Consider the following 11,531-nt stretch of genomic DNA (forward strand, 5'->3'; position numbering starts at 1 on the left):
AGAGAGACCCGCTCCCGCCGCCCCGGCCCGGCCACCGCGGGGAACTTCGGCGGGGCGGCCGGGAGCTGGGGCCGCCGGTGGCGGCGGCGCTGGGGGCCGGGGCGCCCTGAGCTCCTGCTGCCGCCCGCGGGGTGCGGGAAGGAGGGAGGCAGGACGGGAGGGAGGGGACTGGTGTCCCGCGGGGGCGAGTGGGGCCGGCGGGCGGGCGAGCGAGCCGGAGGCGGCGGGGCCGGGGCCGGGCTGGGGCGGCGCGGGGAGTCACTGCCCAGGAATGCCAGGAATGTGGGGCGGCCGCTGCGGCCGCGGGGCCCGGAGACGTCGGGGACGCGACTTGGGATTTCTTTTCTCTGTTTTTTTTTTCCTTTAAACTATCCCCCCCCTCCCTAAGGAAGGAGGAGAGTCGAAACCCACCCCGCGGAGGAGGGAGAAGGAGGAAGAGGAGGGCGCAGGCTCCCGCCAATCCGGGCGGGTGCCGGCCGCAGCCCTCCCGAGGAGGGCAGAGCTGCTGGGCACTGGGCGCCTGCCTCTCTGCTCCTCTCCCCTCCCGGCCCGTCTCCCCGCCCTTCCCCTGCCGCCACGCGTGTCGGCGCGGGGCCCGGGCCGGCCACGACCCGTTGTTGGGCTCCGCGCACGTGTGGGCCCGTCCCGCGGCGGGAGGGGACCCCGCGGGGCAGCGCGGCCGGGCGGGAGGCGCTGCGCCAGCCCGGGCGGGGCTGCGGCCGCAGAGGGACGCGGGGGGGCAGGAGCGGCGCTGCGGCCGGCTTCGCACGCCTGGGCCTTGTAGCTCCTGTGTTCCCCCTTGCAGCCCTCCCGTTGGCAGGCAGGGTGCCACCCTGCTGCCCTTCCGTAACCCCAGTTCATCTCCCTCAGTCGTGCATCGTTTCTTCTCCAGCCATCCCTGTCTTCACTCCTGCTTTTCCCATTTTACCCCTATCGGTCTCCCTCTCCTTGTGTGACCCTCGCTTAAAGAGGGGTGGTTATCCCTGTTCTGCCAGCTGCGCAGAGGGCTGCTGCAGGAGACCTGATAGAGAAACACCCATGGTGCTGCCATCACAGGCATGCCTGCTGGAAAGCAAGCAGGAGAAAACCTGTTTTGAAATGAGGCAGTTGGTAACTACATGAACTGCCCAGGACACCCGGTGCTCGACAGGTCTGGAAAACCCTTCTGATGGCTACTGTAAGAAAGAGAAGGGGCAGAGGGTGCACCAAGCTGTGGGCAGCCAGGAGCACCATTGGAAAGGTTGGGGCTACAAAGAGATGTTGTATGGATCACTCCAGACCATGTAGGCTTGAGAACAGTGTGTGAGAAATGATGTGTAGATGCTCTTGCGTGTCATAGCTAATTTCCAATTTGCAAAACTGTTCTTACTTTAGACTACATTTATTTAAAAATATCCACATTCTGAAAAATGTGTGCAAGTATAATACTTCTGGTACCAATAGGCACCTGCAGAAATGTCAAAGGGAGGTATCCCTCTAAAACCAGAACACCAGAACTCAAGGACTCTTACAAACAGGGAAAGTTAAAAAAAAAATAAATGAGAATTTATACTAATTTTGAGTTGCTGTGCTTTTTTGCTACTTGTACAGCTTATTGAAGGAGTATGTGAGCAGATTTGTTGGAGTCAGGATTCCTGGGGTTAATAATGGTGAGAGTATCAGGAGCTGAAAGAGGGAGAAATAGCATAGATTCCTGATTTTGATAGATAAGTAATTGTATTTAAATACTGTAAGTAGAATCACAGGCCTATGCCTTACCTCTGGCATAATAATATTATAATTACATTTTGCAAGGAAAGTCCTTTTCATCTGAGACTCTCAAACATTTTTCAAACACCACACCTTAATGAAGTAAGTAATTATCCCCATTTTACATATGGCTACACTGAGGCACTAAGAAGTGGCACCATTTAAGATTTTAACTGGAATTATACCTTCACCACATGTAGATACAGAGCTTAGAGTAACAATCTGGAAGAAACATCAGGTGTCAGAATGAGATGATAAGATGGATCATAGAGCTGCTTTGCTCTCAGTTTATACAGTTCAGCTTTATGCCAGAAAACAGCTTTCCGCTACCAAGTGGGAAGTTGCACACAAGGGTAGCACGCATCAAAACCAGGGTTTAACTTCTTCGGTTACAGTGAGGTTCTCCCCATGCTGGGGCAGGTGTAAGGTTGTTGTTTTTCAGAGAATAAATATTGTCTCTTGCATCTGTGCCTCAAGGTGGTCTGCTGGCTACTGCCAGTTTTAAGTTGATTTGCCGTTGGTCACCTTCACTTTCACAGGTCTCTCTGCATTTGAAGAAAGCTTATTTAATGACGGTAATTGCAACTGAAACAGTGTTGCAAGAAGCATAAACATGCTGACAGAAGGGACATTTTATTTATTGGCTACCTGCAGCGTGGGGTCTCCTAGGAGAAATAAAACCAGCTAGAATAAATAAAATCAGACTACTTGTCAGCAAGAGCAACAAAGTCTGCAAAATGAAATGTATTTCAAACTTATCCAACCAAGCTCCTGAAGCTGGGGACGGTGAAGATGATTACTTTTAATGAGATTACTTAATGCAATGATTAATGTCTGTATTAGACTCTCAGAGATTGTAGAAGTGGGTGCTTTGGAAATACCGAGCTTGCTAGACATTATACCCAGTTACTGCAGTGTCTTCCATCAGGAGATGGGTTGTGTTGGTGCAACTACCACTTTCTAGGACTGTTGAAAACTGGAATCTTTACAGACACCTTTGCTCCCCGAGAGATGCCAGGATTATATGACCCTGGGATTAAAACCAACAGTTCCTACCTGCTACCTGGGAAGCATTTTCATAAAATACTGGATCTAGATCAGATGTTCGTCACGCTGTTTGAAAATGTGATGTTAAAATGATACAAATCACTTGTTTGGTTCCAAACCTTTGTGCTGGTTCAGATTTGTCTGGAAAACTTTGATGGTAAATCTTACAACAATCATTTGGAGGCTGCATTATGTATTACGTTTCTATGTTGCCAGGGAATCATGTTATAGTATTTTTTTTTTCCTGAAAAGGTGACAACTCTAAATTATATTTAGAGACTTTATTGACTTTCTGTAATGATTTATGGAATTTACCTCCAAAATATACTCTCTGCTCTGGTATAAATTAATTTTTATACTGGCTCCTTCTACAGTTTAATCAGGATAATTATATATATATATATATATATATATATATTAGGGTAGATGTGAAATAAGTTACTGACATAGGACTTTACCTCAGTTACTTTAGCTACCAGTCTTTGGTCTGATCTTGGGCATGTAGCAGCACGTCCCTGTGTCTTCGTTTTCTTCTCTGAAAATTGAGATAATGATAGTGATCTTAAGAAGGTGCTTTTTGGTTTGCAGATGAAAGCACTGTATAGGAGAGATATATCATTTATTCTTTTTTTTTTTTTTTTCCCAAATTGTGAATATGACAGGCCTGAATGTTGTCTCAAAACCCTTGTGAAAATAAAAGCCCAACACCATTCAGCTTGACCAAATAGACCAGAGGAAAACTGATTTTATCTGGGTCATAATACAGTAGATATTTATAGTGCCACTGTTGTCTGAAGCTATATGCAACAAATTTTGAAGTGTCTTAGTAACCTGCTAGCAAGACCTGTATTAAACGTATTTTGAATGTGTTTTAACTGAGGCTAAACTAATTCTAGAGTCTTGTTATAACATGGAAAAATCTCAGTCCTTGTTGGTTGGTAAAACCATGTCATAACCTGTTTCCTATAAAACTGTCTTTAAACTGTACTTAAGCAACAGCTGGTGGTTTCTCCTGTGAACAGTAGATGATGTTTAATTAGCCTTACAGTCATCTACATTACAATCAAATCAAAGAATGCAGTTGCAACACATTCCCGATTTGTATTGTAAATGTGACCCTAACTGTGTTCCTAAAATCTCTGTCATGTGCTACAGCTGGGTACACTGACCTGATTGTAACATAAGCAGAAACTTAGTGCCCTAGCAGAAATTCCCATTCCTAAAATCATATTTGTTCTTTATAAATTGATACTTTTAATCTTTGAAGTTTACCACAAGAAGAAAAAAAAAAAAAGTTTACTTCTCTAGTATTCTGTGCTCTCATTAACTATTCCATTTAATAGTGCTTCTCAAAATCAGCTCTTAGAAAAGGAATTTGGATTACACAATCTTGGAAAACAAATCTGTTGCCACCGAGCATGAGCTAACATGTTATAGTACTCACGGCTTATCACAAGTAAGACAGCTCCCAGTTTTGTAGACCAGAAAAAGTCTTGGTTGATGATCTGTGCAAATAAACTACAATGTACTGAGTATTCTAGTTTTCTTAGAGTTGTATTCTGCTTGAGGACTTATTTAATACCTGTGCCTCTTTTCAGCTCTTCAGTAAGAGTTGTAAAATGGAAAACCTTTAGCATTTGTGAATAAAGTAGTAAACTTATGACTCTATGGTTGAAAGTACTCCAAGTGGGATTTAGATGAGCAACATACCTTTCTATGTGATTCTTACTGCTGTCCAAGCTAGAATAGTCTAATGACAGAATTACTAACATTTTTCCTGTTTGTATGGGTTAACAATTTGGATACTTTTAAATGTATCATTTAGCATTGTCAATAAGTCTTCAGATTTCTGAAAAGTGGTCTCCTGAGGGGAAAACAAACAGACAAACAAACAAACAACAACAACAACAACAAAAAGAAAACATAAAAACCCCCTAGCTTTTAACAGAAGTTAATTTAGCTAATTTAGCAGCATACTTAGAAGTCAACATACACCACTGATTTGCAGATATTTCAGTGGCTGCTCAGTACTGATAATCAGAATGTTTATGTGTCTCAGCATGGATTTAGATGTCTGACTGTGGGCACCTAGTTGAAAATATTTGGTTGCCACTTAGAGATAAATGGTTTCTTGAGAAAGCAGAGAGCTAATATCATAATTTAAAATGTGGGTTTGGGACTGACACAAACTTGTGTAACTTGAATTAAACCATTAATGTTTGCTTATATCTGTGAAAAGGGTGTAAGACCGTGCTTCCATATCAGAGAATTGTGATATTCTGAATTTAAAGAATTTCAGAAATTAACAGTGAAGGGCATTGTAAAAGAATAAAACCTCAGCTAGATGTACGTCAGCTTTTTGAAGTATGTGTATTGTTTCTCATAGAGCTCTGATTTTCATTCTCACTTTTGGTTGAAATTAACTCAGAGCAAGTATCCTGTCAGACTAATTTGAGAATGCTGAGACCTATATTTAAATATCGATAATTTTCTATGCTTACTGTCATTTGCATGGTACAGTAGATACTCTGGAAAGATTTAAAACACACACAAACATTTTCCTGGAAAGGTTTAATACAAAAATGATATGAGAAATACCAATAAAGCTGTTGGAATTCAGACTTGGAAGAGGTGAGGAGATCAAGTGATAACCAAAGTCATTAAGAATGCAGAATGCAGTTGTTTCTTGCATATTTACTTGTTGTCCTTGCATATTTACTTACTCTATAGAGTCATCTCAGTTCACAGTTCATAAACTATGGCTGTTTGAGATGGGTTTCCCCACTGCGATTATCTGGGTGACTGAAAACTCACTCTAGAGCTTGCCTGTAAAAATGGCAGAAGTAATGTTGAGGTGGTTACGATGTGTGTGAGATAAAGAAGCATACTTTTGTCTTATCTATTTAACCTCTTAATGGAAAAACAGTGGAAGATTCAGGTACAGTATTAAGATAGGTAGAGGTTAATAAGTCATTTGATTAGTTTGTCAGGAATGGTGTAGGTGATATTCGTAATTATTTCACTGACTGGTAAGAGATTTGACCAGTAGATGATCACAGTAAGAAGCAGGTATAGATTCTCAGATAATGCCTACATCAAAGTGTTTTTTATATATTTAGGCCATAACAAAAGAGACACAAAGTATGAGGTCAAAGCTTTAATTTAAGTAGCTCAAAGGAATGGGATGTTCAAATGGAGATTAGGCATAGCAACGGCAGCCACAATAAATTATCAAGAACTTAGAGGAATAGAGAGGTCAACAAAGAAGCAAAACTTAGACTTTGAAGGCAGTCGTGCAGATGATGGCCACTGTGAGAGCTGGCCTTTGAGGAAAAGAGAAATTAAAGAGTTAGAGGTGTTAGACAGAGGAAATTACTGAAAAGAAAATCTAAGAGTCCTTACAAGAGAAAAGGTAACGTAACACCAGTGGGCGTTTCTATGTGCTCCACTTAAAAAAGTTGGTAGTAAAGATGGAACGAGGCAGAGATGGTTGTGAAAGGTGTATGTCTTAGCTTATATGTAGTGCACATATTTCTTATCCACTTTACTCTCTTGCTTGAAAAGAATGATAGAGTAGATATATCTTTGTACAGCTAAGAATACAATCCTAACAAAAATGAGGACCAAAGGAGATGCAAGCTATGGACCCATGAAAGTCAGGGAGGAGTGCGCCATAAAGGAAAGAGGTTTCCATCTTACTAAATGCCTCCTGAAACCTGATTACTCCTCAACCACAAGACATAACAGTATTTGACAGTATCATGAATTTCTTTTTTGTGCGTGTGTTAATATCTGTACTGTGAAAGACTTGCCTGGTATTGCCATTTCTAGTTGGCAGCAGAACTATAAAAAGAGGGAATTTACCATTAAGAAGAAAGAGTTCCAATCTTATTTACAGCTCAGTAACTGCTAATTTGAAGCCCTAGACAATGTGGACTTGATGTTTCATATAATAATGTAATTACTGTCAGTATTTATAATTTTCTTCACTGAACATCAGTTTTTTGAGCATTATGCTAATGGCTGTATTCACAGTGTTTAAAAATTATATTTTTAGAACGAGAAGGAAAGACGTAAATACCTTTTCACTACTGTAACCATTACTAATAGCTGCAAACCATTCACATAGTTTCAGGTCAAGACGATATGTGTACACATAAATAACAGACATTTTAAAAATGTTTGCTTTCTTCCTCCACCCTTCCAATATACTAGCAAGCGTTAAACAAACAACAACCTCTCCTTATTTTCAATTCTTTATATTGTTAAATAATGTTACTATTGTTTGTAGTAATGAGTCTATCAGTGTAACAGCTCAGCAGCTTTAAATTCAGAGGTTAACACTTCTGCAGAAGTTTGTAGACTATTAAAAATCACGATAATGCTTCTCTGCACACAAAACTGAGAGAATATTTTCCTGTGGTTAAAGTTATTCAGAGTAATTGCACTTAATATGTAAGAGACACTTAAATGAAAGCAGAAACTGTAAGATAGTTTTATCTTTTAAAACACTCCAGTCCCAAAACACAAGAATGCATTTACTGTGGGAAGGTTTCTTACTATCATTTAGGACAGATAGGTGTTAGGGCTTGGAGCATGGAGACTCAGGGTCTTGTAAGATAATATTTTAACTGATGTAAGCTGGTGTCACCACTCTCTCCTGCATATCCTTGTTCTATCTGTTGAGCTGCGTCGGAATTTATCTGACCCCACAGTGCAGCAGTTTGGAGACCAAAGCTGTGTACAAGCTGACGTTACCAGAAAGGTCTTCGCCCAGTATAATACCCCTTACCAGTTTAAGCATCTCACCTGGCAGTTCAGATCAGCACCACAGTTGTCATAAGGGAGCGGCAGTGTGCAGGTGGGGGACAGGAGGGAGGGTGGGAATGTGGCAACATTGCCTTGAGGTGTTTTAAACTGCCACAGAGCCGCACCCCTGGGTTCCTGTCCAGCACCTGCATGTGATTCACTGTGTCACCTTAGACAAGCCAGGTAACCTCAGTCACCTTCTCAGTACTAGGTAACCTACCTATTTGTGTTTAGTAGGCTACACTGGGCAATGGAACACCAAACAATAGAGCACCTGTAGGTATTTTATCCACTGATACCTTCATCCAGTTGACCCTAGTCAATATGAGCACTTCAGCAGCAGTTTCCCATAGTAGGTAAGAAATACTATCATACTCACTGGAAAAACACCCCATTTTCTTTGGAAACACAGTTATAGTTTGTAATTTGTAATATGCTGTGGTCTCTGATTTTGTTAATAAACTGTAAAAAAAGATTGTCCAGGTCACTTCAGCTTTTCTGAAAAGTGTAAGACTAGGCAGTTAAGAAATCAAAGATGTAAGGTTCTCTGTGCATCCTAATGGCACCTTCCTTTACATTTGTTCAAATTCACTGAACAAGGTATGGGTTCTGTTGGGAAACGCAATTGTATGAAGGATAGGAAATCTAACAATATATGACCAATCAAACATTGTATTTTACAGCAGTAGTGCGCAGGTCTTTATTAGTGCAGACTTAACCTTGCAACTCCAGTGCTAACACCTAAACTGCCAGCTTCTCAGTTGCCTACCCATATTGGCAGAGATGGAGAATTTTGTTTTCCAGAGGCAAGAGGCATCACTTAGTACAGGGTGGGGTTTGGGTGAGGCTAAGGAAAATGATCTGGCTTTCTTCTCTTTCACCCCCAACCTGGCAGAACATCTGCCTCTCCTGTGCCTCGACAGGGAAGCTGGGAAACTAGAATCACGTCAGACACAGAGCGCCTGGCCCACTTCTCTCTTTTGCTGGGTGAATGGGATTGCTCCAGCTCCTCAGGTGCTCTTTGATGTGGGTGCATATGTGTGTGTATGTATATATATATATATATATATGAAACAGGCATTATCTGACAGATTCTGAGTCTGGCAAGGAAGAATAAGGGGGAAAAGCTTTGTCTTGTTTCTGCTCCTTGTGGTGTCCAAGCAGCGTGGGATTTTCTCATCAGAAGCTCTTTCCCTTACTTTATTTTCTGGCTTTGTTCCATCGTGTGCTCTGACACAAGCTGCAGTAATATGAATCCAACATTCTGTGGATTTGTATTCTATTTACTGTTCTGCCCTTTACCAAAAATTATAGTATGGAATGCAAATGAGAAATAGTAAACGGTGATTTTTAACATTTGGTAAGAACTGAATGGAATTTCAAGGAAAGAGAAAAGCTGCTTCACAAGGCTGAGGTAGTTTTCTCTGCTCAAAATCATGGGATGCTCCAAATTGGAGAATTTTGAAAGCCTATTAGAAAGACATCAAGAATTCTAGCCAACAGAGAGTTATAAAATAATAAGCATTAGGCAAACTGATGGTTGCTAACGCCCTTTATAACTTATTATTTGTTCATAGTATTTGACCTTATTCTCATATTTTACACTTCAATCTTACACTTACTAACATTTCTGTATCTTATACTTACTTCTGATAACTAATACATGCAATACTTACAAAGCTAATGCACAAAATAAGGTTGATATGGCAAAAGAAAAAGCAAGTTTCTCTATTCTTCATGAGTTCTTTTCTCTTTCATGATAATTAGCTAGTTGCTGCAGTAGCCAAGTAAAGGGTGCCAAATATGAAAGAATTCATTTGTAGTTCATTATCAACAGAAACCCAGTACAAATCTGACCATTCTTAGAAACAGGCTTCAGCACAAATATTCTCTCATATTTAAGTTTGCAACCAGTGGCCAGGTTCTTTTTTTTTTAGCCTTAGCTATCCAGGCATTCATGAGACTCCATCTTAAAAGCTCTTTTGTTTTTCATGCCCTATAAGACCCCCGAAGGCTGTCTCTACTCATTTTTCCCCTTCTGAAAATATGACACTGATCTTGGAAGTTAAAGCTGTTTTGCTGAAGCCTTCCCTGAGGAATTCATCATGATGCAGTAGTTTAAATGCTAGTCCTCCCTGTCCATCAGTGGTCCCACAATAGCATCCGCAGTAACTAAAAATTCCTTCAGCTTCTGCAATTAGCTTACAATTAAGTAACATTTGTACTGTCAAATGAGAAACACTTACTGAACATAATATAAAATGAGTATTTATTTCCCATAGAACATTTGTCCATTGTCCAGCAAGTGAACAACCCCTTCAGTTCAGACTGGTCTTCTGCTTTCATTAATTATTTGCCAGTACTACTATATTAGGGGTTTCCTACTCATCCAGTAGTTCTTGCTCCTCTGCTGTTCTGTGCTGTCCCCTCAGTAATGCCAGCGCAGTCATCTGTACATGAAAATTCTGTGATACAGAATTTTCCACCTTTAGCTTTTTGCAACTGTCATTTGTTAAGAGGCATTTATGATGGATTTGTTCCGTCAATTCAACGGCTTGTTGTTGTGTTCTGGGTCCAATTTTCTAGTTTGGAGATTTTATAACAATGTGCTAGTGAGTTTGTTGCACTGTATTTATTTATAGACAGAGCTCTTGCGAGCTGACTGGTGAGCTGTTTAACTTATCAAGGAAGACGTGTTTAATGCAATTTCCTAAATGAGTCAAAGGACAGTGCTTGAGTAAAATTCTCAGAATGATTAGGAGAGGCAAGTAATTTAATTGGGTAGACTAATGGTTGGATCAGTAATTCCCAGCCTCTGATGGAAAACACCATCCTGTTTCAAACCTGATCCCCCGCTTCAGACCAGGGAACACCAGAGGAACCCTTTGGAAACCAGGGGAGGGCACAGGACATTTAAAAACCTTAAGCCTTCACCGTTGCCATTTGAAGTCAGCGATCAGTGTGAGAAAACACTTAGAGAAAGTGGTTTGTTTGTTATCACCGGGGCGGTACGGGGAAAGGTCCCTATTCTTTTTCAGCACTCAGGTTCTCTGTGGGAGACTGCATCTGGAATATTGTGTCCAGTTCTGGGCCCCTCAGTTCCAGAAGGACAGGGAGAGTCCAGCACAGAGCCACAAGATGATGGAGTGGAGCATCTCCCTTATGAGAAAAGGCTGAGGGAGCTGGGTCTCTTTAGCCTGGAGGAGACTGAGGGGTGACCTCATCAATGTCTATAAATATATAAAAGGTGAGTGTCACAAGGATGGAGCCAGGCTCTTCTCAGTGACAAACAACGGTAAGACAAGGGGTAATGGGTGCAAACTGGAACACAAGAGGTTCCACTTAAATTTGAGAAGAAACTTCTTCACAGTGAGGGTGCCAGGGCACTGGAACAGGCTGCCCAGGGAGGTTGTGGAGTCTCCTTCTCTGGAGACATTCAAAACCCGCCTGTGTAACCTCATCTGGGTGTTCCTGCTCTGGCGGGGGGATTGGACTGGATGATCTTTCGAGGTCCCTTCCAATCCCTGACATCCTGTGATTGTGTGATTCTGTGAGCAGGAAAGTCATTTTGGACAAAAAGTCTGACGCTGCCGTTACACCCCGACACCTGCTGCCCTTGCGGCCGCACTTTCCTCACAGCCCTCTCCTCTCCGCCCCCCAGGCCACACCGCGGGGCTCCCCCGGTGCTTCGGCTCTGCGGGAAGGCGCCGATCGCGCATCTTCGCCCCCCCCAGCGGTGCCCGGGGCGGTGTTCCCAGCTCCCTCACGGCCGCTCGCCCCGCCCGGCAGTGGGCACCGGCCTGCGGGACCAATCACGAGCCGCCTCCGCGCTGCCACCTCCAATGGAGTTTGAATGCTTCCGAACTAGCCAATCACGAGGGCCGGCGACTCGGCGCTGAGCCCTCATTGCTACCGAGGCGAGGTCC

At 42.6% G+C, this 11,531-nt stretch overlaps 1 long non-coding RNA gene across 1 annotated transcript; it reads right to left on the reverse strand.

Moving 5' to 3' along the window:
- Positions 1 to 2,121: 2,121 nt before the first annotated feature.
- On the reverse strand, positions 2,122 to 4,640 carry LOC110359024 (uncharacterized). Its single transcript, XR_002413915.2, has 3 exons — positions 4,507 to 4,640; positions 3,255 to 3,331; positions 2,122 to 2,294 (listed from the first exon to the last, which is right to left on the reverse strand). It is a non-coding gene; the product is annotated as an uncharacterized LOC110359024 (long non-coding RNA).
- Positions 4,641 to 11,531: the final 6,891 nt, after the last annotated feature.

This window comes from Columba livia, chromosome 3 (genome assembly GCF_036013475.1).
Source record: "Columba livia isolate bColLiv1 breed racing homer chromosome 3, bColLiv1.pat.W.v2, whole genome shotgun sequence".
Lineage (NCBI taxonomy): Eukaryota > Metazoa > Chordata > Aves > Columbiformes > Columbidae > Columba > Columba livia.